Source organism: Balaenoptera acutorostrata, chromosome 4, assembly GCF_949987535.1.
Source record: "Balaenoptera acutorostrata chromosome 4, mBalAcu1.1, whole genome shotgun sequence".
Taxonomy (NCBI): domain Eukaryota; kingdom Metazoa; phylum Chordata; class Mammalia; order Artiodactyla; family Balaenopteridae; genus Balaenoptera; species Balaenoptera acutorostrata.
The window spans coordinates 68,718,083-68,743,961 of NC_080067.1; the positions used below are offsets into that span (position 1 = coordinate 68,718,083).

Here is a 25,879-nt window from a genome sequence, read left to right on the forward strand (position 1 = left end):
CATGGTTCCTGCCCTCATGTTCCCTGCTTCATAGTATTATGGAACAGTAGATTTTAACTGAGGGAGGTGGGGGGAGAAGCATGCATTTTGAAAATGCAAACATCTGGCACTCCCTTTGGGAGATTCTGATTCTGGGTGAACTTAGCGATTTTAAAAAGCTCCCCCAGGGCTTCCCTGGTGGCGCAGTGCTTGGGAGTCTGCCTGCCAATGCAGGGGACGCGGGTTCGGGCCCTGGTCTGGGAGGATCCCGCATGCCGCGGAGCGGCTGGGCTCGTGAGCCACAGTTGCTGAGCCTGTGCGTCTCGGGCCTGTGCTCCACAACAAGAGAGGCCCGCACACCGCGATGAAGAGTGGCCCCCGCTTGCCACAACTGGAGAGAGCCCTCGCACAGAACCGAAGACCCAGCGGAGCCATAAATAAATAAATAAATAAAATTAAAAAAAAAAAAAAAAAAGCTCCCCCAGAGAATTTTAATGCACATCCTTGGTTAAGAAACTCATGAGGGAAGCTTCGAGTAGTTTGCTACAGTGTTCTTGACTTGATTCTGCCTTGAACTATATTATTTTTCAAGCTGGGCAACTAATAATGTCAGAATAATTTCATATATACATAGTATATAACTGCTCACATTATAAAATTAGAATTAAAGAGGGAAACTGTTGAGGAATTTTCCTGCTGCTTTGTACTTTATCCACAGATTGGTACAGTTCAATTCTAGATGAGTTTGTGTCACTGAGATCTAAGATATAGAGCCGGCTTTGTAATAGTCATTGGTGCTCTTCACAAACATTCTAGTTTTCTCCCCTTCTTACCCACAGTAGCATTGCACTTCCTGCTCACTGAAGTGAGGTCATGTGACATTGCTGTGGCCTATAAAATGTGAGCAGAAGTGGTGGAAGCATTAAGTTAATGGCTGCTCTACTGGAACCCTTTCCCCTCTGGCTTGGCTACTGAAAATGTTCAAAACAGTAGTTGCTCAATCAGCCTAGGTTCCTGAGTGACTATAATGAACAGAGCCTCTTGGCACACCCAGAGTAATCTTGTAGCATGAGTAAGAAATTAATCTAAATTCTTCTAAGACATTTAGGTTTTGGGGTTGTTTACGTCCTGCAGTATTACCCTGTCTATCCTAACTGATGCAGAATTCTAGTGCAAGTTTGTGACAGTGTGACATTAATGGTGACTAATGTAAAGCCCTATGCTACAGTTAAAAAGATAAAAATTATAGAGTGCCCAATCTATAAATTAATGTATATTTTTCTCTTTTCTAGCCTGAGAATCCTGGAATTACTGAATGTGTGTCCATACCCTCTGAGAGTGTGCACTGTGTATTGATGTGAAGATGAGCTGCCACGGCCATTTTGCCACCTTGCAGGAAGCTGATGGTAAGCTAAAGCAGATGCTACTGAAGGCAGAGCAAAGAGGCAAAGAAATATGGGTCTTGAATATGATTGAATTGCTGGAGCAACTAACCCTGATGCCTGTCATAACAGTCCACTTACAGAAGTCAATTCACCCCCTATTGTTTAACCCAGTTTCTGCCGTGTTTTGTGGAAAATGCAAAGATATGCTGCCAATTCCCCCTCGAGGGAGGACTTGCTGTGCAGCTCCTGGAATGTGGTCAGCACGCAGCCCCCAGCTGTCAGCTTCTTCGGGGTCTGCCTCAGCTGCAGAGAGCCACCTCACTTGAGATTACACCCTTTCTGGGGCAGACTGCATCCGTTACCAAGGGGTGGCCATTTCAGCCTGACACAAGATACTCTGATGGGTGATACCCAGGTGGGCTGAAGAGTCCTTGGACTTGAATACCAGTTCAACTTCTTTCTCTGACCAAGCCTGCTTTCATCCATTCCTAATAAAAATCTTTCTCCCCATCTCCCTATCAGTGTCTACTTCCACAAAACCCAGTCTGTGACAAGTTTTCTGTAACATCAGGCAAAAGCAGCCTAATTGAAATTCAATGGGGTAGTTTGAACTTGGTCTTGTCTACAGGAAGGGAAATGCGCTCATGGTCTATCTTATTTTTAACTTTGTATTGTGGAAATTTTCAAGCATACACCAAAAAATAGCATATAATGAAACCCAATCTACCCAAGTTCAACAATATCAATATATAACCAATCTTTATCATCTGAACCCTCACATATCATTTTAAAATAAGTCTCAGACATTACATTATTTATCCATAAATACCAGAGTGCATTGATGTTTGTTTTGAGATGCAAAGCAATGCCTTTTTTTCCATTCTCCTCCCAACTCAACTCCTATCTATTGTTTCATCTTTTCTTCCTCTTCCCACTGCCACCACTTTTAAAAGAGGAAGTATTTTAATAGGAGAAAGGGGCAGTAGTAGTAGGGGAGAGAAGGGTCCAGAGTAGTCCTGGACTCCATTCTTTTTTTTTTTTTTTTAATACTTATTTATTTTGGGCTGCATTGGGTCTTTGTTGCTGCGCGCCGGCTTTCTCTAGTTGTAGCGAGCAGGGGCTACTCTTTGATGTGGTGCATGGGCTTCTCATTGCGGTGGCTTCTCTTGTCGTGGAGCATGGGTTCTAGGCACGTGGGCTTCAGTAGCTGTGGCATGTAGGCTCAGTAGTTGTGGCTCGAAGGCTCTAGAACGCAGGCTCAGTAGTTGTGGCGCACAGGCTTAGTTGCCCTGCGGCATGTGGGATCTTCCTGGACCAGAGATCAAACCCGTGTCCCCTGCATTGGCAGGCGGATTCTTAACCACTGCACCACCAGGGAAGTCCCCTCCATTCTTTCTTTCATTCATTCAACAAACATTTTAGAACTGTCCTCTCCCAGAGTCTTGGGATACTCAATCTTTACCAGTATAGATGGTTATTCAGATAGGTGGTATAATAATGTCTTTGGTTAGAGAAACTAACAAGAAAGAAAGAAAGGGAGAAAGGAAGGAAGAGTGAGAGAAGAGAGGAGAGGGGAGAGAGGGAAAGCAAAGCAAAGCAAATAAGCCATCTAGTGGTCACAGTGGGAGATAGCATGTGTGTTTTTTTTTCTACTAGACAGACTAACACAAGGTTTACTGGAGGTAGGACCTTGAAGAGGAAATTGAGGCTAAGAGGTGAAGTGATTTGTTTAAGGTCACATGGCTAGTTAATAGCAGAGCTAGGCGTAGAACCCAAACAAACTGACTCTAAGACCTGTGTAAACTGTGATTGTCTGACTCTTAAAAATGTGGTGGGCTTCCCTGGTGGCGCAGTGGTTGAGAATCTGCCTGCCAATGCAGGGGACACGGGTTCGAGCCCTGGTCTGGGAAGATCCCACATGCCGCAGAGCGGCTGGGCCCGTGAGCCACAATTGCTGAGCCTGCGCGTCTGGAGCCTGTGCTCCGCAACAAGAGAGGCCACGATAGTGAGAGCCCCGCGCACCGCGATGAAGAGTGGCCCCCGCTCGCCGCAACTAGAGAAAGCCCTCGCACAGAAACGAAGACCCAACACAGCCATAAAAAAAAAAAAAAATGTGGTTTGGGAGTTCCCTGGCAGTCTAGTGGTTAAGATTCAGCGCTTACACTGCTGTGGCCTGGGTTCAATCCCTGGTTGGGGAACTGAGATCCCACAAGCCGTGTGGTGTGGCAAAAAAAAAAAAAATATATATATATATATATATATATATATATATATGGTTCAAATGATTTAAAATTTTATTAAAACATATTTTATACTTATTTTTATCAAGTTATGGTATGTTGGTAGCAAAGGGGAAAAAGTACATTGGTTGAATGAAGGCACTAGATGGATCTATGATAACATTAACATGGAATTATTTTTTCATTAAAAGGTCTGTCTCCCTCACCATACAGAAAGCTCCTCAAAGGCAGGGGGTTATTTTATTCATCTTTGTATCCCTAATGCCTGGCCTGGTGTCTCTCCTGAACGAATGCATAAATGAATAAAATTTGGAGGCTTAGACTTTAGAACTGACTGCCATTGTCTAGTTTTGTGACTTTCAGTGAATTATTTAGTTCCAATGGTCCATAGATTCATTAAAAGTATCACTGACCTTTTTTAACGATAGAGTTGGAAGAAACCTTAAATTTCATCTATTCCAACTATATTATTCTATGGGTCTATGGGATTACCTGGTCATTTGGAACACAGACTCATAACCAACATTTCAATAATAATACCTATGTTAGCTTTGTCATAGTCCTAAAACAGAGTTTGAATATTTAAGAGAAATCGTGTCCAATAGACAAGTCTAAATAAAGTTGTGCCATGTTATTGGCAGTGTATTCAGAGTATTTATGTTTACCCTCAGGAACTGCTTGAATCCGTTACTTATGCCTGTCCAGCCAGTTAAAACTGAAGGTAGAGCTCACAGGAATTGATACTTAACCCCTCATTTCTGGGTAAATATAAGAAGTTTGCCAGGGGAGAGGGGGCTACGGTGTTTGAAACGAACCCAGCAGTGGCAAGACCAGAACATTCACAAGATCATCGGAGTCCTGGGGCAACTGCTGGGTTCCACTACTCTTGTCTCTCTTGGACTGGGATTTTCCTAGTCTTTTTCACTTGAGAGTGAAGGTCTTGCAAGTGAATCTGCTTTTACCTTATTAACACCTTGAGGCATATTTTGGAAATGGAGGAAGGTAGTGAGTATTTTTAGGCTCTACTTCTGGTCCTACCTAGCCCTGCCATTAATTGTGACTTTTGGTCAGTTGCTTCTCTGGATCCAATTTTCCTTACTTGTAACATCAAGAGGTTGACTAAATAATTATCTCTAAAGTTCTTTTCAGTTCTAACATTCTGTGAAATTTTTTTGTTCTAAAGATAAATCCTCAGCTCAGCTGGTCCCATCTGTTTTTTCCTGGGTTGACTCTCTTCCTCCCATAATAACTTACTATGCATCTCCACCTTTTTGAGGGCAGGGCTTGGGTTTTACTCACCTTTCCCTCAGTACCTAGCACAAAAACCAAGCAGGTGATTTCAAGGAGCGTCGAAACTGATTCTTATACAAAATTCCATCTTTGTCTGGAGGAGCTCACAGTTCAGAAGTACCAAGCATCATTAATTAATCACTTAATTAAAAGCTGAGGATAACAGGAACACCGGTTCCAAGCTCCTTTACCATCTGCATGTTCCAACAGGAAACCAGAGAGCGTTTGTAATAAACACTCATTGAATGCTTTCACTATGCCAGCGCTTTCCATGTATTATCTCAAGTAATACACACACACCAACCTTATATTCTAGGTACTAATATTGTCTGTTTCACGCTTGAGGAAACGGACACAGAGAGGTTAAGTAACTTGCCTAGGTAATACCGTTACAAGTGAGAGGCAGCATCACTTGAGCAAGATTGAGAAAACCTTGTGATCCTCCGAGGGGCCTGACGAGTCCAGAGAACAGTGATGAGTTCAAAGTACAGAAGGAGCAGAAGGAAGTGATCGTCGAAGGGAAGGCTGCAGAAGTTGGCAAACAAGTTTGAAAAACAAACAAAAAAAAGCTTTTCTCCAGGCTGGGCTACATAGCCGGAGTTTAGGAAAGCAGGCAGAAAAAACCGCGTAAACCAGACTGGGAGGGCGCCTGGATCCCGGGGGAACCGAGGAACAGGCCGGAAGTGGCGTCAACTAGCGGCGTCAGGTGCTTAGCGGGACTGCGGGGCCGCGAGGAGTTCGGGCCGGACGCGACACCCGGAAGTTACGCCCTGGAGGCGGTACCTGGTTGTGGAGGGCGTCGCGATGGGCGGGGCGGGGCGTCTGTGGTCATCCTGGAACCACGGATTCCAGGCAGGTAACCTGCAGGCCGAACCGGGACCGGGGCAAGGGGGAAAGTTGGGGTTAGGGGCTCAGATTGCTCGAAGCTCCAAGCTCGGGCGGGGAAACGTGGATCTCGCATGAGGTGGGGTCTGGAGGAAAGGCTCCTTGGCGTGGGACTCCCTGGAGAGACAGGGATACGAGGAACTTTGGGAACGGGGTCGTGAGGGCCGAGGTCGTTGAGGAAATACAGGCTGAGTCTTCTAGGAATCGGTCTTGGCTGGGGGTCACAGGCTCATGAGTGTTGGCGCTCGGGGGTGAAGAGATGGAACCTGGGCACTGAGATGAGCTGACCTAGAGTTCATTTCCCTCCTACTCCGTCCCCCATCCTGTTCTGCTAGTAGGGGACAGCGACATCGTCTTTTCATCTCTTAATCCAGGACAGTGCTTTGCCACTATTAGGCATCTTTAGATGCTGTCAAATGAATGAATTAATGAGCGCACGAACCCAATTCTGGATCAGCTGGGGGAACTTCTGAACTTCAGTGCTCCTACTTGTGAATGTAGAAGTGATGCCAGCTTAGTTTGCTAATCCGTGGTTTTGAGGATGTCAGTGCAGTAGAGATTCGGGATATTGTTGTTATTGTTTTGTAGTTATTGAAATTTAGAAATGTGTCTTAATATTTTTCTCTGGGGTGGGTAGAGAGGAAAGGCGATCAATTTGGCTTTTTTCAGGTGCCTTTACTTTTCTGGGAATAACTTCCAGGTGAATGATACCAGACAGGAGTTGGCCATCAAATGATAAGCTGCAGCTGTAGCACTGAGCTTCTAATTAGTGTTCTAAGTGCTTTCTTTTCAATATGAACTTGCTTTGTTTTTCGTAATGTTTTCTTCCTTAAATTGAGGTATTTTTACATTTGAGATGTAAATGAGAAGTATTTCATAACAAAGATGAAAATAGTAATCTATAAAAATCCAGTCAGAGGTTTCACTTGGTGGGTACCCAAAAGGTTAACTCCTTCCAAACAGTTGTAGGAGGCTTCCAAAAGAATGAATCCCTGAAGGTTAAATTGTTTCCTTTGTAAAGTATTTGTTTAGGTGTCTTGAATGGGATAAAGAGTAGGCATAGACCTAAAGAACAAGTAGTGTAACCAGATTCTTTTTGGTTGTCAAATGGGAAAAAAGTGCATGTGACACATCAGGCTTGTAGTAAGATCTGGGCATGAATCACTATCTAGATGCAGTGATTGATCTACATCTAGGGAGGTGATTATGTGTATGGGTTTCATGCTATCAAATGAGATAGTAGCTCCTAAGTGGTTCTAGAATGTTATTATTAGATTGGATATAACGGAGTAGGAAAACCTGAATTTAAGGCTTTTTGTTTGTTTGTTTGTTTGTTTTACAAAGAAGAAACTAGTAAGCATTTTTACATTTAACAATCTAAGCTGTTCTTAAAAATGGGTTGGAGGGCTTCCCTGGTGGCGCAGTGGTTGAGAGTCTGCCTGCCAATGCAGGGGACACGGGTTCGAGCCCTGGTCTGGGAAGATCCCACATGCCACGGAGCAGCTGGGCCCGTGAGCCGCAATTGCTGAGCCTGCGCGTCTGGAGCCTGTGCTTGGCAACAAGAGAGGCCGCGATAGTGAGAGGCCCCGCGCACCGCGATGAAGAGTGGCCCCCGCTTGCCACAACTAGAGAAAGCCCTCGCACAGAAATGAAGACCTAACACAGCCATAAATAAATAAATTAATTAATTTTTTAAAAAAATGGGTTGGAAAAAACTAAAAGTAGGCATGTGAATACCTTATTGAAGACATCTAATTTTTTAAAGTTTGCCTGCCTATAAACCTTGTTTCCTAATTTCTGGAAACTGTTGATATCCAAATCATCCCCACCGTTGTGTGCTCTTACTATGGTGCCACTTTTAGGATACATAAAAATTTGGTACCTCTAGATTTGTATTAATATTAATGTCATAAAGTCTAATTTTACTACCTCAATGTGCTGTTCGATGTCATGTCCACTAATTTTGCACATCTAAATGCCTATATTCATAATAATTATTATAACTGGTATTCATAATAAATTGGTATCCAAGTGGTAACTTGGGTATGTGCATTGACATTCTTGAGGTTTTCAGTTTTGCAGAACTCCGATATATGTGGACGCTAACATGGACTTCATTTAAAGAAACCCACGGACCATTAATGGACAAAAACATGAATCAGATTGTATTTTGGCATTCAAATCCTAGCACTTGGGGAAAGGTAAGTTTTTAACTGTTTTATGTTAGGTGAGAAATAGCCCTGGATTGGTCTAGAAAATTGTGGGATTGTGATTGAAAAATATAGGCTGAATCTCTTTAAATTATGTTTTAATCTGGACCTTCCAAAGAGGTTTGAGCTTTGTTCAGTATATATGAGGTGATTGTTACTATTTCTCTGTAAAATTGATCAGAAATTAAAGAGATTGACAAGATATGTTATTCCTGGAAGATTATTGCTCTGTTTTCTTTGAGGGGTGGTGGGGAGATCTCCTTTCAACATTTTAGAGCCTGGTGGAGTATATCAACCCTGTAGGTATGGGACCTCAAGCAGTCATTAGGTCACCTCACATCCAAGTTTGGCTCTGTAATAGTATGTGTCCCAAATCTAGCCAATTTTATTTTATGCCTTAGGTTAAAGCAAGAAAAGAGGCCCCTAAATGTCTTTTTTTTTTTTTTTTAATCCTACCTTATTTATGCTATTTTCTTTTTTTATTTTTCTTCTTTGTTCTTTTAAAAAATATCTTAGATGATTCATTCTCCAGGCCTTTTATCTTTCTGTCCCGGGGTAAAAGTTCTCTCTTTCTTCTATTTTATCTTTCCTAGTTGAGGAGTTTTTAATTTTCAAAACTTTTAACTTCTAACTTTGCAATAATATTAGGCACCTTTTAATCACTAATTATTAAACTTATAGTTTTTCCTGGTCTCCTCTGTAGATAAACTGGCTTCTTGTTTAGAATTTGTTCACTTCTAAAAATAGACTGTGCTTCTAGGAATTCATCTTTCAGATATATTTGCACTTGCACACAAAAATTTGTATTTAAAGATATTCATCACCATATTATATGAAATTAAAAAACAACAACAACAACTAGAAATAACCTAAACATCCCTCAACAGACATCTGGTTAAATAAATGCCTTCATATAATGTAGTATTTGCTGCTGTTAGAATGAAGTAGATCCGTAGGTGGAGATATGGAAAAATCTCTAAGATACATTGTTAACTAAGAAAAACAATGCAGAATGGTATGTATAGTATGTTTTCATTTGTGTTTTTAAAAGCATATATTTCTGTATATACTTGTAAAATTTCTTCAAATCCATATAAGGAACTACTGACATAGGTACCCCCGGGGAATGAAACTAGAAGTCTAGAGTAGGAAGAAGACTCATATTTTTTCTGTATTCTCCTTCTGATGGATTGATTTTTTTACTATGGACATTTTTATTTTTATTATACTAAGAAACGAACAGCAAGGCTTTAGGCTAATTATGGGAGCCCACTATTATTCCTTATGACTTTTGTCCTTATGATTATTTGCACTGTTCAGAAGGAGTGGGGTTGCACAAGTGAGTTAAGTTTATTTCAGAGCTGCATGAAAGGTTTGGTGATATTTTAATAGGTTTTTAACCTTGACATTAGATTATTATTCATAGTAAGAATTTGTGAATAAATTAGGTGCTTAGTGTTGCCGAATTCAGTGCTCATACACAATTCATACTATGTGGCTGACCTTCCCAGGTGATATGGATGTTGTTACCTTTGTTTGCAAGCTATGTTTTTGTTGCATTAGCATGGTTCTTCTGAGCCTCTCCTTATTACCGAATGGGATGGACTTTATTTGATTTGAATTACTCTTTAGCGATTCTACTCTTTAGACAAATCTTATCGTTATTATTTCACTTTGTTCTTGATGTCTGGAACTGGCCTAAGACATTTCAAAGAATGGCTTGTTCTCTCTGTTATAAAATCAGGAAGCCAAAAAGATCATTTAGATATATTTGGATAATCTCATTCTATATTGAGAATATTACTTTGAATTGGCTGATTATCTGCCTTGGAACTCAGCAAAAATTTCTGGTGACTTTTTACTTCTCTAGCTGTCTTTGTCTCTCCACACTTTCATTGGGGGAAATTTGGAATAACAGTAGTGAGTCAGTAAAATGAGTTATACAGAAATTTAAAGATATAATAATCTTCATTTTGTTAGTGGAGGGATTTTATTTGAAACTTGCTTGAGAATAGGCTATGTAAGATACATACCTATATGGTACTACTATCATATAAAATACATGATTGTGTATCTTGTTAAAAGCAAAATGAAGGCCACTAATCTAGGGGCTGAGTCATGATTAATGGAATAGAACAGGTTATGGTATGCCAGGTGTTTTATACCACACTTTGGCAGACTCTTTTGCGTATAATCATTTCTATTAAATGATGCTTTGCTTCTTGAGATCTGTGGGACTAATCACTACTGGCCACCAGGGGGAAACCACTGGGCAGGATGCCTAGAGTGGGACTTCTTATTCTTGCTAAGAGAATGGATAGCAACAAATTGAATCCAAGGGTAGACTGTGTTTTCCTGAGTCAAGATGAATATGGTAAAGGTGACTTATAGATGAATGTAAGTTATATGTAGAGAACATAGAATTGGGAAGATACCTGTGTGTTTGTGTATGTACATAGATGTATAATACATTATATATTAAAACGTGTATATATATTATACATTTATACATATATATATTTATACATATATATATATTTTTTTCACATACATTTTATGTGAAAACCACAAATTCCACAGAGGAAGATATCCAGCTAATGCAAGAGAAAAAAAAAAAATCAGAAGTTTAAGGCCCCAGAGCTAGGCCTGTTATGGGGTAATTCATAATTGTTAGAACAGCTTGAAAAATTTTGGAAGTTTTAAGATCATTCACAGGGTCCAAGTGATGTGAAGGTAGACAAAAGCCTGAGAATGAGAAAGCTAAAATCTAGTAACATGCAAGATATGGTTAAGGGTATTTTTTAAGATTCTGTTTTGTGGCATTGTTTTGGGTGGGGGGAAAAAGAAGGAAGAACCGAAAAGGTTATTGCTGTTCAGTTGGAATTGAGCTAGGTCCCTAAGCTTTTCTTAGCATTCCAATTGTGTATGACCAAGATAGATTAACTAGACTCATTACCTACAAAACAATCAGTTTTTGTATATTAATTATTAGAGAAACCTTGAAGAACAAGAGAATTGTTTTTAATCAATTTTGTGATTATATAAAAGGACAACTGTGATGATCTAGGTTGAGGGCACTGGGACTACTTTGTTCAGAAAACAGAAGACTTTGGAAGAGTTGGAGAAACTCCATAGGAAGTACACTTGTTCTCTGTTATTTGAGGCCAAAATTAGTTCTAAATGAGAGAAGGTATAGATAGAACTAGTCAACAGTGGAGCAGATTGTGTCAAGAGGCAGTGAACTCCAAGTCATTAGGGTCACTTAAGCAGAGTTTGAACATTGGGAATGTTGTAGAGGGTATTTCTCATTGTATGGGAGATTGTTCCAGATTATTATTAAGGTATCTTTTAAATCTGAAAAAAAATTTATAGTGCAATAAAGTGGTTTATTATAGTATGTGTATACATTCTGTTATCCCTGTATTTAAATACTGAGAGCTAACTTATCTACCCGTCATTCACCCACCAGCTTCAGGTTACTCATAACCAGGAAATAAAACTACCTGAGCTCCCAAATTATAAGACACAAAATCTATATGCCTTTCTCAGGTCCTTACTCGGTTTATTTACACTTAGACACAGTTCTAACATGCTTAATTAACTGGTAGCTAACTCCACAGTGTACTAGAAGCAACAAATTCTGAGTGGGCTAAGTGATCCTATTAGAGGCAGGCACATTGACAAGTATGGACAAGAAGGAAGTTAGAAAGCTGACCAACTAATTTTAAAATTGTAGCACCTGGAGCTCTTTTGATTAGATGAGAACACCTCTGTGGTCATGGATATTCAAAATGATAACCCTGACTGAACTTAAATAATTTATGTTCAGTATTTTCTATTTAAGAATACCTAAATTTTAGAAAGATTTCATCCGTGTGTTTAATAACAAAAGACAGATTATTTTGGCATTTGGAGAGGGTACATGCATTGTACAGTGGAAAGAGCAAGGACTCTAGAACAGTGAACACAGATTTGAATCTGGGCTCCAATATCTACTAGCTGTTCTATTAATTAAGTTTATTATTCATCCTAAGCCTCAATCTCTGTATCTATAAAATAGGAATTTACTGAAGAGTAAATGTATGTAAAAAATTTGCCTATATTAGGTGTTAATTAAATAATAGCTATTATTATTTCATTATTACCATAAAGCCTACTCTACCTTGAATTTTTTTCTCTTCAAATAGAGCAAAAGCAAACTTATCTAATAAGTTTATTGTAAGTTTATTAATGCAAATAATGGTGATGACATGCTTAAAAAACCTTTTTTAAAAATTGTATAAGTAATCCATGTCCACTTTACAAAGAATAGGATATAGAAAAAATATATGTGTATATCCCCCCAAAAGGAGTAAAGTCATCTATAATCCTCTACCACTATTAATATATAAGTGGCATGCTTTATTTTTAAACTGCTTTGATATTCCTATAGGATGTCACTTCTGAGTAGTGACATCTGAAACTGATTCTACATTACTACTGTTGGGAAACTTAAATTAGTCACTACACTTTCTAATCAGAATATGCAGTGAAAGATTGTAACATTACACAATGCTGATTTAAAGAAAGCCCTAGTTCTGGAAAATTTTGTGTAATGAAACCAGTTTTGTAGAATAGTGGGTGTAGTTTGGTGCTGCGGAGCTGGAGGGCCTGAGTCTGAATCCTGACTCACTCTTTACTAGCTAGGTAAACTACCTGAAATTGTTTAACTTCTCTGTACCTTGGTTTCTTCATGTGTAAATTGGGGGTAATAGTAATATCTAATTCATGGGATTGTTTTGAGGATGAATGAATTAATCTACCTAAAGTGCTTAGAGTAGTGCCTGGCACAAAGTATAGACTCAGTAAATATAAATTGCTATTATTATTATTAATTTTAAAAGCTTAATTTTTTCTTGAAAAAAAGCAGGTTTATGGGAGTAGATAAAGTAAAAGAAACAAGTTAGAATGAGCACAAATAGTCAGTGAGATTTACTGTATATTTTTCATTTGACCTTGCAAAGTGGTCTGAATTTTTCCATTCTAAGGCTTTGTTAATTTTTCTCCCTGTTTAAATATTTTCAAACCATGATATTCCTAATTTAGCTTCTTTCTCTACCCCACAAAATCAACTTCATTTTATGCTGTCTCATCCAACAAATAATTTGGCCATGCTTTCAAAAATCAAAAGCCCTTTAAGACAATCAAATATCATGAATAGCAGTGAAAGAGATTCAGGAAATTATCATTAGATCAGTTTATCTGACTACAGCCCATGGTGGTTCTGTAAGAACTTTAAATTCAGTTTCAATTTGAAGTGAAGAATATTAATCGAAGTGATAAACCAATGAACATATTTAGCCATTCTGTACACTATGTCTTTTTAAAATCTTTCTTTCCTTTTCTTCTTTATTTCTTTTTGTTTTCTTTTGTTCTTTCAGCATAGTATCTAGTGATCTGATTAATTACTGATCAAAGAGTTATAGCTTTTCAAAACCCTTAAAAACTTTTATTAGACTTGCTAGTAGAATTTTTGTGTGTTTTGTTTTAAAGCATCCAGTACAAGTTTTTGAAGACCCTGGGGCCTACCATGATTACGCATTCAAGATTTGAGTTTGAATAACTTCATCAAGACTTAGATCCTCTTCAAAAGCCTCAAGTCTCATCTGTATTAAGCTCTCCTTTGAACCCTCTCACAAAAATAAAAGCTTAAAGGGACTAAAATCCATTAATACATTCCATTTTATATCCTTTTCTCTGATTTCAATTTCCTTGGCCTTTAAGGTCTTTCATATTGCTTATGTTCCTTTAGACTACAGCCAAGGAATCAGTGCTTTCCAAAAGAATGTATGTCCTGTGGCCATAAGTTTTCTTGGTAGAGAAATGTAAACTTGGCATGGTAAGTTTAGAATCAGGTCTTTTGTTGTATCTTATAAAAACTTGAGTCAACACTAAGAAAATGAAGATGAAGTGGTAAAAATATTTAAGGTCAGATTATGCTCTCAGAGGCTACATGGTTTAGGGAAAAAAACCCTCAACCTAAAAGTTAATGGGTCTTATTCTCTCAGCTCTTGGGCCTAGGAAGGTAGGTGATTTAAATAGAATGAAAGCATGTACCTGTCCAGGCTGGATACATGGTAACAAGGCTATGTTAATTTTTGTTTTCTTTGAGTACATAGAATACTCCAGTGGGCTAATTCTAAGAGGGAGGAAGACTATAAATTTCCCTAAAATTATAAGTTAGCGTTGATAATGCTATAGAGCAGTTATGTGTTATAACATACACCTGGTTTGCAAAATTTGTTTACTAAGTTGCGACCAGCATTTTTTTTTAATGAAAGTACATAGAACAGAAAATTTTACAATTCATCCCAAATGGTAAGAGTAAATATTGTTTTAGTCATATATATATATACACACATAGGTATACATATATATAAATGTATGTGCCTGTATTTGTGTACTTGGTCATTAAATAAAACGTATTTTTCCCTTTGAGTTGCAGTCGCTGATCTAGGATTATCATTTCAGTATTAATCCCTTTCCATGCATTTGGATTCTAAGGAGACTCAGTGTTTCTCTTCACTTCATACTGCTACTTGTGACAAAGGAATGAACGGTTAATATCAGTTTGACTTTGGTCTAATTAATGAGCTATTCTTTAGTTCATAGCACAGAGAAAACCTATAGGCCCTAAGGGTATTTTATTTAATATTCTAATACCATCTACTCTCACACCCAGACCATTATAGCATTTAAGGTTGGTTTAACCTCATACTAGCAGAAAGATGGTATTAAATGTTTTCCCTTTAAATTTTTTTTTTTTTTTTACTTTTATCTTTCTGGACTAATAAAAACAAAAAACTCCCGCTTAGTTTAGCATTGTTTGAGGACTCAGTGGAGATAGGTTCCAGAGAATATAGTTAGCATGACTGGGAGTTTGATGGTCGCTAGAAGAGAAAAGGCCAATTTATCTTTCTCTGAGTACCTAAATTATCTTTAATGATTTAAGATTAAATAAGCCACTGGCATTAACTTATTCAACTGTTTCCCTAAAAACAGATATCCACTGTTTTGGTGATAGCATTAGTTAGGAATATGTGACTTTTACACTATCCATGAACAATAGGTAATGGCTTCTTCTTCCAAGGGTTGCACATTACAATTCGTTGGGGAAAAACTAATTCTTTAGTGCTTAACTAAGTTGTAACCAGCATTTTTTTTTTAAACCAAAGTACATAGAACAGAAAATTTCACAAGGCATCCCACGTGGTAAATGTAAATATTGTTTTAGTTCTCTGTCATCTCCTAACAGTCAGTCCCAGCCACCCTGGTCTTCTAGCTGATCCTCAGAAAGAAAGCTTTCTTCTGCTTCAGAAACTTTGCTTCTGCTCCTGGAATGCTCTTGTGTTAGATATCTATGTGGCAGGTATCTATGTGGTTTAATCCCTCATCTTCAGGTCCTTCAGGTCATGATATGTCACCTTCTCAGTAAGGCTCTCTCTGACATCTTATTTAAAACTGTAACCTCACCCCGCCCCCCCCCCCATGGCATCCCTATTCCCCTTCTCTGCTTTAATTTTCTCCATGGTACTTATCTCTGACTGACATCCTATTCACCAGTGTTTTTCCCAGCACCTAGCACAGTGCCTGACACATGTAAGTGCTTAGAACATATTTATTAGGTGAATGAATGTAACTTGTATTCACAGAGGTGCACATTTGGGACAATGAGTCCTATAAACCAAATTATGGGGACCTAATATTTTTAAATGACTTTAAAAGATGAGTTAATTAAATTTATTTATAGCTTGCTTTGTTCTAAATATTTGAAGTAGCTTCTAAAAATGCGTATAGTGCAAAGGGATGAAGACATATAAAGAGAAGAAAACAAAGTGAATGTAATAGTAACATTAAACTGGGTAAAGTTAATGTATAGAAGGGCCTCCATAGTGACTAAAGGCAGATTGTAAGTTTGACTAGTTAAAGAGTTAGCTTGCTCAGAAATGATAATTGGACTCGAATCATGAACTTTGTCCTGTGGCACAGGTCACAGACATTTGAGTCTTATGTAGGGACCCAGAAAACCTATTTGGTTTAACTATAAGAACTTGTGAGATTACTCTTATAGAAAAAACTTGCTTTCTGTATTAGGAAATTTCCTACTGGTATAAAATGTACACAGTCTATCCATAATTAAGCTTCTGCTGTGTCTGAGAGATGACAGTCATAGCTGTCAGCCTCTGCTTCTGTTGTGTTTAGGACATTTCCAAGGTTGATTCAAAGTTAGTAATCAGATATTTTTGGAAGTTTGCTGTCAAAGATACCAACGAGGACATCAATTACTCTAATTTCTCCTACTCATGGGGTAGTATGAGATTCCAGTGGTTGTGGCTTCCTTTTAAGATAGATAATTGGAGGCTTAGAGTTAGGTTTTTCTTTTTGTGATATACGCATATATCAAATTATTGTGATCAAATTATTGTGTTGTATACCTTAAACTAATGTAAGGTTATATGTCAATTATATCTCCATAAAACTAGGGAAAAAAAGAAGTTTTTATACAGTCAACCACTGAATTGGGGTGGAGGATTGGGAGTTACGTAGGTGAATTAGACTTAAAGAAATCTTTCACCAATATATTGGGTTGGCCAAAAAGTTCGTTCGGGTTTTTCTGTAAGATGAGCTTTTTGGCCAACCCAATAGTAACCAAAATTAGAGCTACCTTGTGTACGTGTGAAGTTAAATGGGACATTATGCAGTAAGACATGTCTTTTTTTTTTTTAAGTTTTTTTTTTTTGGATGTGGACCATTTTTTAAAGTCTTTATTTGTTACAATATTGTTTCTGTTTCATGTTTTTGTTTTTTGGCTGCGAGGCATGTGGGATCTTAGCTCCCAGACCAAGGATCTAACTGGCAGCCCCTGCATTGGAAGGCGAAGTCTTAACCACCTTGACCGCAGGGAAGTCCCAAGACATGTGTTTGTGTTCATGAGAAGTATACTTCCTGAATTCTGTTTTGTCTTTTTTTGTCATTTAAAACAAATAAATGAAATGAATGAAAACAAAACAAAACTGAGAATTGTGGAGATAGTGCAGGCCAGAGATAAAGTGGGGGATGTGAGTGGGGGTGGACTGCAGACCTTCCAGTAAACCGCCGTGCTTCATTAAACAAAGCTGGCATTTTGAGGCAAAAGAAGAGAATATTTAGCTAAGTGGTGTTCCACTGGCAAAATGTGCTTTTATTTGACTTTTTCTTGCTTGTACCTTTCTCCTTTCTATCTTTGACCTGGAGATAAACAGTACTTTTGGAAGTCAAATCTTCTGCCTGCCCCATTTTTCAGGTTGAAGGATGGGAACTAAATGAACATTAGAGTTTTAGGGAAATGATGAAAACATGGATTTTAAAAAAATCATTTATGTTCCACGTATTTCAAAGTCAGAATATGGGGAAACTAATAACACCACAGAACCATTAAGGTGGACAATTCGCATAAAGGGAAAGTAATTTTACCAAAAGCTTTATGTATAACATGTTGCTGATGAATCGATCATATGGGGTTATGTTTAATCTATAAGTATACATTTTTCTAACGGTGTATAAGTATATATTATTCTAATTTAAAATGTACTGATTTTGCTTTACACATTTTATTTATTTGATGGAACTTTATTTTTAAAGAAATCAAGCAACTCTTCATTTTGGCATTTGATGAGTAACAGTAGAAAACCTGAGAACAGACAGAACTATCACTGTAAAAATAAAGCAAAGGTCATCATATCTTCTAGCATAAGTGGTATAGAAGCAGAGAGCTCTTGTTTTCATTAAAAGTGCTGAAGTGGCAGAAAGAAAATATCCCCCAACAACTTTGCTGACACAAATTTTGCTACAGTGAGGACAAAAAAAATTGTCCAGGCTTTTAACTCGATATTTCTCAAACTGTGTTACTCAGAATAGCTGATACAGCTAAAAGAGACTTCGTAAACCAAAAGGGTTCTATAATGATATAAGTTTGGAAAATGTCACATTTTTTTGGAAATTTATAATGCAAATAAGCATTTTCCAAACCTATGTGTGGCCAGAACTCTTTTTGGCTCATAAAATCTTAATAACCCTTGGAATAGGGTTTCAGGAAATGCTATTCTAGATTGAAAAATAAATTTAAAATATATCTTCATACATATACACATGTATGCTAATATATTCTTTGTAATATTTTATGTACTGTTTAGTAAATAAATCCTGATTGTCAATGAGATTTTTATCCAATATCATTAATGAATATAGAGGTTAGACTACTAAGATTATTCATAAATTTGTACATATGTACTAAGTTGGATGTGTGGTCATTAAATAATTGTACAGCCTTGACCTAGATAATGACTTATCTTTTCCTGGACACATTCTCTTTACTCGGCCTCCAGTATATCACACCCTTCAGGCTTTCCTGCTACTTCTCTGACTATTCCTTCTAGTCTCCTTTGTTGGTTTCTTCTCATTTTCTTGACCTCTAAACACGGGAGTGCCCTAAAGCTCAATCCTAGGACCTTATCTCTTTTCTACCTAGACCCATTTCTCTTATCTACTCTCACAGTTTTAATACTGTAATTACTAAAAAATTTTTAATCTCCAGCTTGGACCTCTCCTCTGAACTCCAGACTTGTATATACATCTGCCAACTTAACATTTCCATTTGTATGTCTAACATTCATCTCAAACTTAACATGTTCAAAATTGAACACCTAATCTTCCTTCCCATCAAACTTCTTTTTAGTTTTTTTATCTCAGTAACAGACAATTCCATCATTCCTGTTTCTCAGCCTTGGAGTTATCCTTGACTCTGTTTCTCTCATACCTACCATCTGATTCTTTAGAAAGTCCTGTTGACTCTACCTTAAACATACAGGCAGAGTCCAGTCACCTCTACCACTACCTCCTAACTTATCTTTTTTCTTCTACCCTTGCCCCTTTCAATCTATTAACACAGCAGCCAAAGTGATCCTGTTAAACAGAAGTAACATCAAGTCACTCTGCTCAAAACTCCAGTAGCCTCCTATCTTATTAATAAAAACCCTTTACTTCTTTGACCTGATCTGCTACTGTTCTTCACCAGGTAACCTGCTTCAGCCTTCTCTATGTTTTAGGGATTTTGCTGGTGCTGTTCCCTGTGCTTGGAATGATCTTCCAGAAACCATGTGGCACTTTCCCTCACCTCCTTCAGGATTTGACTCAGAGGTCACTTCCTCAGTGAGATCTTCACTAGCTCCACTACCTAACTCCCGACTCTCCCTCCTGGCCACCACACACATACTTCTTAATCCCTTTTCTTGCTTTCTTTTTCTCCTCACTATATAACATTCCATGTATTTTCCTTATTTATCTTGTCTATTTCTTTCTTCCAACTCTAGAATGTAAGCTGCATGAGAGCAGAGTGATTTGCTTTGTGTTTTTTGTTCTCTGCTGTAACCCTAGTGCCTAGAACAGGACCTGGCTCATAGAATGTACTAAATAAATATTTGTTGAATGAATGAATTAATTAATCATGTATAGAATTGCTTAAGTGTCTTAATTAGTTGAATATAATATTGTTTATTTGTCTTAATGTGGCTGAATATAAAATAATTAAAGGTTTTATTTATACAGAAATCAAAGTAGTTTTGACATAATGGGAAAAATCCCATTTAAGCTGAGACTTTCTCAAAATGTCAGTATATATTTATACTGATTTGATTACTATTTATCAAACACTTGATATTTTCAGGTATGCTGTCAATGTACAATTAAGAAATAATGCTTTCAACAGGTTGAATTAAGTAAATTACTCTTGAATGGGTTAGGTAAATATAGTCAGTATAGTGGTAGTATCTTTTTCTGAACTTGCCATAGTATGTAAACATAGATGTATTTAAAATGGTAGCTAGTTTAATTGGAGAAAATTAGAGAGCACATATAAATTAAAAAATCACTGAAGAAAGCACGAGAAGAAAAGACTGACTTCCAAAGTTTTATGTGCTATAATACAACTGCCCTTGTAACCATCTGGTATTAGTACAGACAGATCAAAATATAAGTAGCAAGATTGAAAACCAAAATTAGATACATCAGTATTAAGAGGATTATTTTGAAAAACGAAAACCTAAACCATGAATCAGAAATTAGCATGGATCCAGTTCAAAGGAAAAAGCACTAGTATATGTATTGCACATTCATATATAGAATGAAGACAAAAATGGAAACAAATACCAAGATAAAGATTTGTGAAATCAAGTTGTTTAGATATAGTTTAACAAGCATTGAATATTAAAGTGATAACATTTTCTTAGTACACATAATTTATGCCCAAAATTAAAAGTATTAATAAACAGAGCAAATAAACAAAGTGCTTTCTGGACATGATTTTAGATAAAAAACCATTTGTAGTATATACAAAAATAAAAAATCTCTTAAATCTAAAAAAGTTCACATTAAACTATAGGAGGAGAGTTTTGCTTCTGTTTAAGATGTAGAAAGTTGCAAGAGAACATTTCTCCCACTCTAATGTGAGAAAAAGCCTGATAATCCACAGTCATAACTTTTCTTGAGCCCATGAGAGAGTTGAGTTCACAAGGCAATCAGGTGAAATGAAATTCCAAAGACAAGCCCTTCTGAGAAGAGATGGGACACAGGAACTGTTTTGCCTTTGGCAGAGCATGGGAGGAAGCAGCAACCACCATAAAAGGGGATAAGAAGAGAACAGCTGAAATTCTTGAAGTCTGAATATGGGGCTAGAATAACAGTTTAGAATAACTGGGAGCCCCAGACACAGGGGGGTCTGCACTCACTTCAAGCTCTTTTCTATGGGTCCCTTGTATTAATTTCCTTAGACTGCCAAAACAATAAGTGCCACTAACTAGAATGAGTTAAAGCACCAGCAATTCTATCACAGTTCTGGATGCTAGAAGTCCAAAATCGAGGAGTTGGAAGGGCCATGCTCCCTCTGAAGAATCTAGGGAAGAATCTGCTCCATCCCTTTCTCTCTCTCTTTTTTAAAAATCAGTATTGGATATTTTTATTATTTTTTAAATTTTATTTTATATTGGAGTATAGTTTATTTCCATGCCTTTCTCTTAACTTCTGGTATTTGCTGACAATTCTTGGTGTTGCTTGCTTTGTGACAGCATAGCTCTAATCTCCGCCTCCATCTTCACATGGTTGTCTTCCTTATGTGTAGCTGTGTCTCTGTTGCCCCCCACGCAACATCTTAACTGTTTAAAGTGTACAGTAGTGTTACCTATATGCACACTGTGCAGCACATCTCCAGAACTTTTTCATCTTGCAGAACTGAAACCCTGTACCCATTGAACAACTCCTCTTTTCTTCTTCCCCCTAACCCCTGGCAACTCCATTCTACTTTATGTTTCTAAGAGTTTGACTACTCTGGATACCTCATATAAGTGGAATCATCCTGTTTATTTTTTGGTGAACTGGCTTATTTCACTAGTACAATGTCCTCCAGGTTTATCCATGTTGTAGCATATGACAGGATTTCCTTCTTTTTAAAAGGCTGAATAATATTCCATTGTATGTATATGCCACATTTTCTATACCCATTTATCTACTGATGGACATTTAGCTTCCTTCTCCCTCTTGGCTAATGTGAGTAATATTGCAATGAACATGGAAGTGCAAATATCCCTTCAAGATCCTGTTTTCTATTCTTCTGGCTATATACCCAGAAGTGGGATTGCTGGATCATGTGGTAGTTCTATGTTTAATTTTATGAGACACTTCCATACTGTTTTCCAGAGTGGTGGTACTATTTTACATCATTCCCACTAATAGTGCACATGGGTTCCAGTTTCTCCACATACTCACTAACACCTGATATTTTCTCTCTGGGGGGTTTTGGAGTTTTGGCTTTTGGGGGTTTTTTTTGGCAAGGGGGATAGTGTCCATCCTAACCGATGTGAGGTACTATCTCGTTCTGATTTGCATTTCACTGATAGTAAATTTGAATATCTTTTCATATGCTTATTGGCCATTTGTATATCTTCTTTGGAGAAATGTCTATTCAAACCCTTTGCCCATTTTTTAATTGGATTATTTTGTTGTAGGAATTCTTTATATATTCTGGATATTAACCCCTTATCAGGTATGTGGTTTGCAAATATTTTCTCCCATTCTGTAGGTTGCCTTTTCACTCTGCTGATTGTTTCCTTTGCTCCACAGAAGTTTTTAAGTTTGATGTAGTCTCATTTTGTCTGTTTGCTTCTGTTGCCTGTGCTTTTGGTGTCATATCCAGAAAATCATTGCCAAATCAAATGTCATGACTTTTTCTTTTGTTTTCTTCTGTAAGTTTTATAGTTTTAGGTCTTATGTTTAGGTATTTAATCCATTTTGAGTTAATACTTATATATGGTATAAGGTTAAAGGTCCAGCTGCATTCTTTTGCATGTGGATATCCAGTTTTCCCTATACTGTTGGTTGAAGAGACTATCCTTTACCCACTGTTTAGCCTTGGCTCCCTTGTTGAAGATAATTTGATCATAGTGAGTGTTTATTTCTCAGTTTTCTATTTTGTTCCATTGGTCTCTATGTCTGTCGTTATGCCAATACCATACTATTTTGAATAATGTAACTTTGTAATGTGTTTTGAAGTCAGGAAGTGTGAGGCCTTGAGCTTTGATTTTCTTTTCCAAGGTTATTTTGATTATTCAGGTCCTTTGAGATTCCATATGAATTTTAGGATTTTTTTTCTATTTCTGCAAAAAAATGCCATTGGAATTTTGATAGGTATTATATTAATTTGTAGATTGTTGTGGGCAGTATGGACATCTTAACAATATTAAATCTTCCACTCCCTGAACACAGGATGTCTTTCCACTTACTTGTGTCTTCTCTAATTTCTCTCAGCAATGTTTTGCAGTTTTCAGTGTATAAGTCTTTTGCCTCATTGATTAAGTTTGTTCCTAAGTATTTTATTCCTTTAAATGCTACTGTAAATCAGATTGTTTAATTTCCTTTTTAGATTGTTCATTGTTAGTGATTTTTATGTGTTGATTTTGTATCCTGCAACTTCACTGAGTTCATTTATTAGTTCTAATAGGGTTTTTTTGTGGAATCTTTAGTGTTTTCTACATATAAGATCATGTTTTCTGTGAACAGGGATAATTTTACTTCTTCCTTTCCAATTTAGATACATTTTATTTCTTTTTCTTACCTAACTGCTCTGATGAGGACTTCCAGCACTATATTGAACAGAAATGGCAAGAGTGGGCATCCTTGCCTTGTTTCTGATCATAAAGGGAAAGCTTTCAGTTTTCACCACTGACTATGTGTTAGCTATGGCCTTTTTTTTTTTTAATTGAAGTATAGTTGATTTACAATGTTGTATTGGTTTCAGGTGTACAGCAAAGTGATTCAGATATATATATATGTTCTTTTTCAGATTCTTTTCCCTAATAGGTTATTAAAAAATATTGAGTATAGTTCCCTGTGCTATACAGTAGGTCTTATTTTATATATAGTAGTATGTATATGTTAATCCCAAACTCCTAATTTATCCCCCACCACCACCACTTCCCCTTTGGTAACCATAAGTTTGTTTTCTATGTCTGTGGAGCTGTGGACTTTTTATATATGGCCATTATTATGTTGAGATGATTTCCTCCTAATTTTTTGGACTTTTTTTTTTATCATGAAAAGGTTTTAATTTTGTCAAATGCTTTTTCTGCATCAATTGAGATGATCTCGTGGATTTTGTTCTTAATTCTGTTAATGAGGTGTATTACATCAATTGATTTTTATCTGTTGAACCTTCTTTGCATCCCAGGAATAAATCCCACTTGGTCATGGTGTATAATCCTTTTAATGTGTTGTTGAATTTGGTTTGCTGGTATTATGTTGAGGATTTTTACATCAGTATTCATCAGGGATATTGGTGTATAGTTTTCTTGTAGTATTTTCATCTCATTTTATCAATAATATCAAGGTAATGCTGGCCTCATAAAATGAGTTTGGAAGTGTTCCCTCCTCTTCAGTTTTTTGGAAGAGTTTGAGAAGGATTGGTGTTAATTCTTCTTTAAATGTTTGGTAAAATTCTCCAGGGAAGCCATCTGGTTCTGGGCTTTTCTCTGTCAGGGGGTTTATGATTCGTGATTCAATCTCCTTACTAGTTGTAGGTCTGTTCAGATTTTCTGTTTCTTCATGATTCAGTCTTGGTATGTTGTATATTTCTAGAAAAATATCTATTTCTTCTAGATTATCCAATATGTTGCTGTATAATTGTTCATAGCAGACTCTTTGGATTCTTTTTGTTTTTGGTTTCAGTTGTAATGTCTCTTCTTTCATGTCATATTTTTGTAATTTGAGTCTTTTTTTTCTTAGTCTAGCTAAGAGTTGTCAATGTTGTTGATCTTTACAAAAAAACAGCTGTTAGGTTCGTTGATTTCTTTTTCTAGTCTCTATTTTTTAATACTACACTAATATTTGTTATTTCCTTTCTTCTGCTAATTGAGTTTAGTTTGTTCTTCTTTTTTTTAGTTCTGTGAGGTATAAAATTAGCTTGTGGATTTGAGATCTCTCTCCTTTTTTTAATGTAGGCATTTACCACTACAAACTCCCCTCTTAGTACTGCTTTTGCTGCATCCCATAAGTTTTGATATGTTGTGTTTTCATTTTCATTTGTCTCAAGATATTTTCTAATTTCCCATGTGTTTTCTTCTTTAAAGCATTGGTTGTTCATGATGTGTTATTTAATTTCCACATATTTATGAATTTTCCCATTTGTATTCTTCAGCACCAGAAGTTGTTTCTTTTTTATACTTTATCTTTGTTGATAGTCTCATTTTGTTCATGCATCATTTTCCTGATTTTCTTTAGTTGTCTGTGTTCTCTTGAACACAGCACATTGAGCATCTTTAAGATGATTGTTTTCATTCTTTGTCAGGTAATTCATGAACCTCCATTTCCTTAGGGTCAGTTTCTGGAGATTTATTTTGTTCCTTTGATTGAGCCATGTTTCCCCATTTCTTCGTATGCCTTGTTATTTTTTGCTAGGATTTGCACATTTGAAAAAAACCACTACCTCTCCCGGTTCTTTAGACGGGCTTCAGAAGGGGAAGACCTTCACCAATCAGCTCTACTAAAGATTATGGGAGCCTCTCAAACATTGTATGAAGAGGCATCTTCTCTGAGCTTGTATGTATGTACCTTCCCAATTAGTCTCTTTTTCAGGAGTTTGTAGTCTTTTCCTCCCTCTGGTGTTGGTCTGTAGTATTGCTGGTTTTCTGGTGCTAGAACTAGTGTCTGTGCTCTCCCCTATTCTCAGTGGAACAAGACAACTTCCTGGGAGTTGTCAGAAGGTGTTTTGAATCAACCTGTTTTGTATCTCAAAATTATGTCTCTAAAGGGCTCAAACGAGTGGAACTTTGATCTGGCTAGTACCTTAGGGTTTTCTCCTATTTTAGAATGAGTTTCCTAGGGATATTTCTACTCCAAAGAGTAGTACTCTTTGTTTCCTCCCTCCTTTGAGAATGTTAGTCTTGCAATCCCTTGTGTCTGCTGTGAGCCCTAGAGACATCTTTGCTTATTTTCTTGGCAGCCCAGGGAGGTCTTCAAGCCCATCAAGGTTCTCTTTAGTTATTGTTTGGACTCTCCTTTCCTTCTCATTCAGCTGTTTTGAAATAATTTGTGTGCTTTTTGGTTGAAATTGAGAGAAGGAGAAAGGAGGGAAGGATAGGTGGAGGGAGAGATCTAGACACATTTTCTTCATATTTGCTGAAATAATCTATTAAAATATTAATTGCATCACTGTTTTAAAAAAAAAAAGTAAATAGCTTTCCTCTAAAGTTCTATTAAGAGGAAAATGGATGAATGAACTTTGCTGACTGTTCATTCATTGTAATAAAATTCATCAATGCATTATAGACCT

General features: G+C 37.1%; 2 protein-coding genes across 2 annotated transcripts in view; both read left to right on the top strand.

Moving 5' to 3' along the window:
* The first annotated feature begins 7,850 nt into the window (after window positions 1-7,850).
* The window catches only part of MAP3K13 (mitogen-activated protein kinase kinase kinase 13), a 167,877-nt gene continuing 149,848 nt past the window's right edge, over window positions 7,851-25,879 (top strand). Inside the window, exon 1 of the mRNA XM_057546070.1 lies at window positions 7,851-7,980. The gene's annotated coding sequence lies outside the window, so the exon portion shown is untranslated. The remainder of the gene's footprint in view (window positions 7,981-25,879) is intronic.
* Window positions 7,944-25,879, top strand: part of LOC103006269 (nucleophosmin-like) — a 42,119-nt gene continuing 24,183 nt past the window's right edge. The window contains exon 1 of the mRNA XM_057546072.1: window positions 7,944-7,980. The gene's annotated coding sequence lies outside the window, so the exon portion shown is untranslated. The remainder of the gene's footprint in view (window positions 7,981-25,879) is intronic.